The sequence below is a fragment of the Prionailurus bengalensis genome, chromosome C1, assembly GCF_016509475.1.
Source record: "Prionailurus bengalensis isolate Pbe53 chromosome C1, Fcat_Pben_1.1_paternal_pri, whole genome shotgun sequence".
Taxonomy (NCBI): Eukaryota; Metazoa; Chordata; class Mammalia; order Carnivora; family Felidae; genus Prionailurus; species Prionailurus bengalensis.
In genome coordinates this window covers 108,019,539-108,028,663 of record NC_057345.1, presented here as the reverse complement: position 1 = coordinate 108,028,663, position 9,125 = coordinate 108,019,539, and the positions used below count along the sequence as shown (strand labels likewise).

At 46.3% G+C, this 9,125-nt stretch overlaps 1 pseudogene; it reads right to left on the bottom strand.

Annotated features, from left to right (window-relative positions):
- Positions 1-7,434: 7,434 nt before the first annotated feature.
- LOC122479459 lies at positions 7,435-8,006 on the bottom strand (annotated as a pseudogene).
- Between the last annotated feature and the right edge of the window lie 1,119 nt (positions 8,007-9,125).

The following is a 9,125-nucleotide window of genomic DNA, read 5'->3' as shown; positions in this document are numbered from 1 at the left end:
AGGTGAAGCTGAAGGAAAGGCCGGTTGTTCCCCCAGGGGCATTTGGAGAAGAGAAGACAGCGCTGAGTCCGAGGAAGGCTCCCCAAAGAACCCAGGCGCCGCGACCCAGGTGGGCAGCCGAGCTGGCAGGGTTGAGGTGGCCACACGGCAGGACACTGCTGCATGGATGAGGGGAGCACTTGGTTGGTGGGCACGTTGGTGGTGGGTAACCCTACAGGACCTTCTGTGGTGTAACCTGGAAGCGGCCCTTCCTGGGAGGGCAGGGAACGACCTAAGGGACAGGCAGGCCACTCCGGTTGGTAGGTGGCCCTTAGAACAAGTAAAAGGGACTTGCATAAGAGGCTTGTGTGCAGCCGCAGCAAAAGAGGGATGGATGGTCCCCGCCCCTGAAAGTTCACCTGCAGGGAGGCCTTGACCAGCTTCCGGGCAGGTGTTCTCAACACCGCATGGCATCTCAAGGCTGAGTCCTCGGAGCAGCCTTTGCGGGCAGGAAAGGAAGGCAGGACCGGGTTCCCGGGACAGGGGATGGGGTGAGGAGCCTCCGAAAGCCCGGGTCAAGCGGCAGTCACGGCTTTTTGCTGATGTTCCCCAACAGGCACAGCGCAGGACACTTTGGTGGTGGGTGTGGCCTAGGGCGCTGTGCTAATAGAAGTGGTCCTAGGCGCTTCACTGGTGAGCAAGGCTCAGGGCAGTCAGGTGGACTCACGGCCGGTGGCTGTCAGGGCTGTTTGCATTGCTGCCGCTAGTAGGACTTCTTTCCTAGGTGCCCAGGAACCTGAAGGCACCGTGTGACAACGTTTACGTGGGATTCCTTTGCTTGCATAATAATCCACGGTGCTAATGCGCTTCAACACGATCTCTCCCCCACCAAGCACGTGCTCTGAACTCCTGCCACCGAATCGGTCCTTCTCTCTACTTCCCCGCTCTTCCCCTTATCCTGGTATTGGCACCTCCGTGGGCTTCTCTGCCGAGGTCGATCATTTCACATGCTTCTTTCCAGAGAGAGAAGTGCCTCTGTCCTTTAGCAAAAAAAAAAAAAAAAAAAAAAAAAAAAAAAAGTGAATGGACACACTGCCACGTTGAGAAGGAAAGACCAAGTTGCTGCAATCCTGGCTAAGCCCACACAAGCAATTCCTAAACAGGCTCATCATCATAAGGAACAAAATGATGGTATACCCGCCTGTGGTTCAGAGGGATAATTGCCAGGCTGGGATTCTGCCTTCAAGAGGCCTACACATACATCCAGAACCCTTGCAACTGCAGCGGGAGATTCTCCTGTTAGCACAGACACAGCCAGCAGAGAATTCCCCTTCCTCAATTTCTCTCAATTCAACATTGCCTCGTAGGTGTTTTCCACATACATTTGAATGTAGTCCCCCAAAATGCTAAAATAAGAATGCCATTGACAGCACCTCCATGCTGGCAACTTCTGCCCCACGTTGAAGTAAAGAAATCAAGCATATATCAGTGGGTAACAACAGTTGTTTGTTTGTTTGTTTGTTTGTTTGTTTTCCCACTGTAATCCTCCAAAACAGGCACGACCTTCAGGAAATCAGACTCACCTGATATGCGACATAGGTCAAATATCATAAGAAATTTAAAAAAAAAAAAAAAGGACGGCGGTGGAATGGCAGGGTGCCCTTTATGGGACCTTGTTGTCCCTTCAACAAAGGCAGAGCATCACAAGACTGGCCTGTACCGGGCAGTCATTTCCCAACCACAGTGAACTTCTCCTGTAATTCCCACAGTGGTTTGTCCTACACGCTCTTTACGACTCACTTGTAGATGTACCCCATCTGAGAGTTTCAGTTCACAGTAGCCGCTGAAAAATGTGGGCAAGTCGCTAACTGGTCCAAAAGATTTTTCCTCCTGGCTGAGGATAGTATCACCTCATCCTTGTCCCCTTCCTTAGAGCCTTCCGTATTACAGAACTGGTTGGCCCCCTTTGTCATTCAGTTTTGTGTAGAGCCAATAGAAAATTTGCCTCTTAGAGCCTAGCAAACTGGTCATATCTCCATGCTCATTCTCAGACATACTCAAACATACTTCCTGCCTTAGTCATCGAAGGTTGCTGTGACAAAAATACCATAGACGGAGTGGCTTGAACAGCAAATGTTTAGTTCTCACAGTTCTGGAGGTGGGGACGTCCAAGATCCAGGTGCCGGCAGAGTTGGTGTCTGGTGAGAGCCCACTTCCTAGTGCCACTAGACTGCTGTCTTCTCTCTGTGTCCTCCCATGATGGAAGGGGTGAGGGGACTCTCCAGGGTCTGTTGTACAAGGGTACTGATCTCATTCATGACCTAATCATTCACCTAAGGCCCCCTTCCTAATACCATCACATTGAGGGTTTGGATTCCAATATCTGAATTTGGGGGGTGTGGGGGGGGGGAGGAGACACATACATTTAATCTGTAGCACTTCCCCTCAGTGCAGACCCCACAGCCTTTTGAAAGATAATTAGGTAGTAATACAAATAAATCCATGCCCATAAGTGCAATAACGTAAATGAATGGACCAGTTCACCGAATGAAATAAATCATCTAACCTTGTCCAAGAAGACATAGATAACCTGAGTTACACTATGTCAACCAAAGAAATGGAATATGTAGCTAAAACAGCTAAAACCCTTGCAACAATGGCAGTCCAGGCACAGACAGGTTCATTGGCAGATTTTACCACACATTTAGAAAAATAAATCAATTCTACACAACATCTTTGGAAGAAAAGAAAAGGAGAGCATACCCTCCAACTCATTCTTACAAAGCCAGTACTGTCCTCGTAACAAAAACAAAGACATTACAGGGAAAAACTGGCCAATATCTCTCCTGAACAAAGATGCAAAATTTCTCAACAAATATTAGCAAGTGAAAACCACCAATGTGTAAAAGTGTAATACAGCATGCCTCAGTGGGATCCATCCCGGTGGCCAAAGGCTGGCTTGACATTTACAAACCAATCCATGGAGCTCATCATAGGAGTAAAGAACAAAAACACAAAATCACCACGATATAAGGAGAAAGAGACATCTGGTGAAAGTCAACATCCATTTGTAAATTAAAAAGCATTCTCAACAAACTAGGAATCAAAGGTAACTTTCTCAACTTGATAAAAGTCATCTTTGAAATACTTACAGCTAACATCATGTTTTAAAGGTGAAAATCGGACTGCTTCCCCCCTGGGATCAGGAACAAGGCAAAGTTTTCCTCTTTGGCCACTTGTATTAACATCATACTGGAAGTTCCAGGCAGTGCGATAAAGCAGAAAATAAAGAAAAGGAATAGGAGGGAATAAACAGAAGAGATGGGGGAGTGGGATCTCCCAAAGACTACAATGTACCCACAAAGCTGTTCTCACACCCTCCAGTAGCTCTCAGGAGGGCTTTGATCAACTCTGCACCTAGGTGAAGGAGTGTTGTTAAAACAATCTGAGTAACCATGGTCAATGCTAGAAAGCAAATGCATCAGTTGGAAATAAGTAGGAATGTTAATTGTTACATCCTTTCTCTTTAATTGTATAATTTTCCCACATGTTTTCCAGGAGAGGTTTTCATTTATACTTATCGACACACATTGGGGTGCCTGGGTGACGGCTCAGTAGGTTAAGCCTCTGACTCTTGGTTTCCACTCAGGTCATGATCTCATGGTCTGAGAGACTGAGCCCTGCATCTGGCTCTGTGCTGACAGGGCAGAGCCTGCTTGGGATTCTCTCTCTCCCTTCCCCACTGGCTTTCTCTCTGTCTCAAAATACATAAATAAGCATTAAAAAATTAACAAAAGAACAAAAACACTGGAAAGTCAGACAACTCAAGGTACTGATTTCAGGGGAAAACCCAAAGAAACACAGATTTCAACCTTGTGTGGACTCTCAAAAACAAATCAAGTGAGCAAACAAAGCAAAAACCAGACCCCAAAAGACAGACAACTTGGTGGTTGCCAGAGGGGAGGGCACTAGGGGGAAGGGAAAAGTGGGTGAGGGGAGAAGGGTGGTCCCGTTCTTCCAGTTCCCCAGTTCCGGAATGAGTAAGTCACAGGGAGGAAAAGCACAGCCAAGGGAGTCTAGTGGATGGCACTGCAGTGGGGCTGGACGCGTGGTGACAGACCACAACCACACTGGTGGCTAGCCGCTGCAGTGGGGCCACATGCGTGGTGACAGACCACAACCACACTTGTGAGCTGAGCATAACAGGTAGAGGAGTTGTTGAGTCTCCGGTATCAATGCAAATTGAACAAACCTTTTAGAATCTCCTCAAGTAAGAAAGAGTTTTATTTGAGCCCGAGTTTGTACAGCTGCCCAGGAAACACGACCTTCGTAGGGAAGAAAGTGATTTGAGGAACGAACACTTTTGCAGGGTTATATACTTTCATACATCTTGTAAAAGGGGAAAAGATATAGATTAGCACATGGGCAGAAATCCCGAGTTCCCCAGGAAACAGGGGCATTGATTCATATCTCAAGGACAAGATGGTTTTACCCTGAGGCTATGCATGCACCAAGCACGTGCACAAAGCCAGCCTAGTGGTCTTAAGTCAGGATTGCGGTTTGAACAGAGTTTATACACAGTCCTGTGGACTTGGAAGGAAATCCCTTCTCTCATCACTATGTTGTATACCTGAAAACCTATGTAACATTGTGTGTCAACTATACTTCAAATTAAAAAAATAAAATCAAGGTTTTTTTTGCACCTGATTGTGAGATTCAGAAGAGTCTGTTGGAAAAAATGAGGCGAGAGGATCTCTGTACTTACAGGAACCCTTCCATCTTCCCCCACTGCTTCTCTGACTTGAAAAAGAATCTGTGGGGGACCCCACGGCAGTCGAGCTCAGAACAGCAGTGTCGAGGTGGCAGAGCGTGGGCAACCCACGGTATGGATGTTGAGAGCAGGTCCTGGGGGGCATGGCAGTGAGGGGTTAGGGGTAGAAATGTGAGAAACCCTGTTCCCTATGTTAACTCTGACTCCCTATTGTCCTCACTCAGGTCATAGGCTGATGCTGCCGGGTAGACTGGGGAGACTTCCAGGCCCTGAGGCCTGTCCCTGGGTATGTCACCGGAGGGTCTTAGTCTCATCCCTGAAAAGAATTCACAGACAGTGGTTGAGCTGAGCGGTGCAAGTGAAGAGCTTCTGGGAGAGAAGGTGCACTCCAGAGACGGGAGAGTGGGCAGGTCAAGGGAGACCTGTGCACCCCAGAGTTTGACAGTAGTTAACTAGGGGATGGGCTGTTCACTACCTGGGGGGGAGATTTGGGGGAGGGGGGCAAGTTTTCAAGCCTTTCCTCCCTTATGTCAGGGTCTCTGGCCTCCTTTGTCGCAGGCCTGTCTGATTTGATCCGGTTTCTGGTGTCCTTGTATGTGGGGTGCTGCCAGGACAGGTTGCTGAGGTTCCTGATAACAGGCTCTGACTCCCCCTTTGCTGGACACCATGCATCCTGGTAAAGCCTAACTAGGTGCTTGCTCTAACACTGACACTGATTATAAAATGGGAACTGCTCCTGGTTGAAAGTCCCGTGTGCAGGAACTATGCTGGACACATGACACACATTATCCCATTTGATGTGGTGATTAAAAGAAAGTTAGATGTGAGCCTCAACAATACAAAGTAACTATCAGCGTCCGGTGGTGGTCTCATCTACCTTCAAAACCCCACAACTTGGAGCATTTCACGTAGACTCATGTACCTCTACACTCCAGCATCCCGTGGGCATATGGTCCTCAGCAGGAACAGCTCTGTGAGCCATGAGAAACCATAGATTTAATATTGAAGATGAACTGGTTAAATTTCCTTTCAAGGTGGGACAATTGACAAACGTCTTACCTGTTAGCAGTTAGAAAGAAACTTCCATGTTTGCCAATGAACTTTAAAACTTAACTCTTTGATATTTAAATCTTTTTATCCAAACCTTTTGATAACCAAATATTGGGATGCCTCGGTGGCTCAGTCGGTGAGGCGTCCAACTCTTGATATCAGCTCAGGCCATGATCTCATGGTCATGAGATCAAGCCCCGCTCAGGCTCCGTGGTGAGCATGGAGCCTGCTTGGGGTTCTCTCCCTCCCTCCCTCTCTCTCTCTCTCTCTCTGTCTCTCTTTCTCTCTCTCTCTCTCTCTGTCTCTGAAAATAAATAATAAACTTTATGAATAAACTTTATAAACAAACCAACAAATAAATAACCCAATACCTTTTCAAGGCAAAATGTTGCAAGCATAATTTATTCTCTTAGGATATGCTACATAAGCAAGCTTATGTAGCACAAGCAATGGTATATGATAGAGGAGAATTTCGTAGGCATAAAATTTAGTGCATACCATTCCCATAATACTTGAACAAAGTCCCAAACGTTTACTGAGTTCAACAAGCCCCTGCGTGATCTGGCCTGTGACTCTCTCACTATCTTCATTTCCTCCATGCTCCCTCCCACTCGTTCTAATGCAGCCACTGGCTGCGTTGATGTCCTATGACCACACATCTTCCTTACTCTTCCCTCTGCTTGGATGGACCTACTCCTCCTATTCCCATGGCTCACTTATTTCACTCAGGGCTCTGAGACTAGCAGACCCCACCTCCCTTGCCCATTGTTCTTTATCCTCCAAATCCACTTAATAACTATTCTCAAGCACATTTATTACTACCTGATATGATACACTGATTTATATTCATTTGTTCATTAACTTCTCCTTCCCACATCATTTAAGCTCCACAAAGACAAAATGTTGGTATTTTGCCCACCACTGTATACCCCTTGCACAGCAGGGAGCCAGGCATAAAGTACACACTTTATGGGTACATGTATTTAATATGTTTTCCTGTGATAGTACATATTTTGGATGACCGAACAAATGGGTAGATTCTTAGACAACCCTGAGCTGAAGATGTCATTTTCTAGCAAAGAAAGAACACATCACTTGTAAGTAGCAGAGCTGGCATTTGGCCTAATTAAAACAAACAAACACACAAACAAACTTATTTCTTTACTCAACCTAAACAGACACGTTTCAAATCAAACACGATTAACTGTGACTGTATCCTTTAGAATTCAGTGGTTAATTCCTGACAGAAAAACCAAACGAAAACAATTTCCCACTAATCTGATACAGTTAACAACCAAGATTAAAGAAGAAAGACACTTATGTTTCATCATCAACAATGCTTTATTAGGGAAGGAGAAGTAAAGTTTTATTTATCCAAATCCCCCCACTCCCCCCCCCCCAAAAAAAAAAGAAGAAGAAAGGAAAAGAAAATAATCCTTGCCCAGGTCTTAGGCACAGATCGAAGAAAGGCTGTATTTTAAGAAAGGTAGACTTGTTCCCGATGCTTTTCCTGGGGCTCTGAGGAAGAGTGGTCCCAATTCAGAGAGGAGCCTGACCCTAAGAGGAAAGAGAACAACTTCAGGATTAAGTCTCTTCTATGTCAAACCTCAGCCCAGGAAGAGCAGAGTAGAGATTCAGAGAATGGTGTCTGCCACCAGGGCAGGCTTCGGAGAGAAGATGTGCTGCTGGAGCATGGGGGAGACCTGTGATTTGTTTGCACGATGGTCTTGATGGCTTTTGCTCTTACTGCTCCTGGGTGGTCACTTCTCCTGGCACGGTGGTGGCTGCACAGGGGGACACTGCTGCTGGCAGAGTTGAGGTGGAAACTCTGGAGGTGGGCATGGCACTGGGCACTTCGGCGGTGGGCATGGCACTGGGCACTTGGGAGGTGGGAGCACAAGAGGTCGTTGGCAGGGCTGCTTGCACTATTGCTGCTGCTGCTGCTGATAGGACATCTTTCTGGATATCAGAGAACCTAAAAAAATGCAAAGGTCAAAATGCAAGTGTCATTGTTTACAAGAGGATCCCTCTTGCAGACAGAGCAAGCCAAAACCCATCAATTATTTCCAAGGACAAACTTTGGTCTCTGACTCTCTCCTTTAGACTGTGTGGCTCCCCTTTTTGTTCTTGTTAGGATCATGCCTCATCAGTATCTTGTGCATTTGGGGCCACTTTATCTCAACTTCTCTTGACCTCTTTCAATGACAAAATTGTCTTCTCTGTCTTGAGATAGCAACAGATAGTGGATGTATGCAAATACAATCTCAAAAAAAAAAGATGCTGAATTCCTGGCCAATACCAAAGCAAGTCTCTACCACATCAGTTCCCATGAGGCCCTGATTAAGATTGAAGTAAGCTGCTTTGGGTGCTAAGACAAAGTCTATTCAGGGAGAATTGCCAAAGTGTAGGCCTGCCCTCAAAGGGCTCATGGAGAGGCTGGCAATACATTAGGATGCTCTCTCTTATATTAATATGTCATGACCAAAGAGAAACTCTTGCCCTCACTTGTTTCAGCTCAATATTATTCCCTTAATTAGGTTTTGCTTAAGAATTTCAACCTTGTAATAGAAAGACACATACTTCATCAACAAAAATTAGCTCACAAACATCCTTGGTCTGACAACTTTCAATTCCCCAGGGAAGAGTATGCACGTCGTTGAGGAAAACCAGCTATTGCTGCTTACAAATTAATTCCAAACATCATCTCATATCCCCCAAGCATATAGAACCACCCACCCCACCCCCCATGAGATTCACTTGATTCTCCAGAGCTGTTGGGGAGCTGAGCACGAAAAGGGTGGCAACAATGTGGCAGGTGTCCCCTTTATATGGCTCGGTGGTGCCCACCTTCAGGAAGTGAAGAAGCCTAAGGCTGGGCTGGACCAGTTGTTTGGAAACCAAATGCAATCCACCTGAAATTCCCAAAATGTCTTGTCACTTCGATTACTGGAAACTTCCTGCTCTGGGATTGTCCCCATTGGGGCAAGAACTCAGTGATTTGCCTGAGGCTCTCTCTTGACCAGCAGTTCCAGTTTCATGTGACAGATGAAGAATTGGGGCAGTTCTCAAACTGGGGGCCCAAGAGGTCATTCCTTGATTGGGCTTACCTTCACCTACCTCCCTGCCCCATGCCTGTATCAGAAGCCTGTGTGTCCATTTACTTTTCAACTGCCTGTCATTTAGCTTTGTATTCTAGAATGACAGAAGCTTGGGTTCTGAGAGGCTAGCAACATGGCTTATGCTCTGTCTCTCTCGCAGGCACTTATAACTCACTTCCACTTACTCTAAGGCTGGCTGCTCACATTAACTGGTTCCTTTTAATATG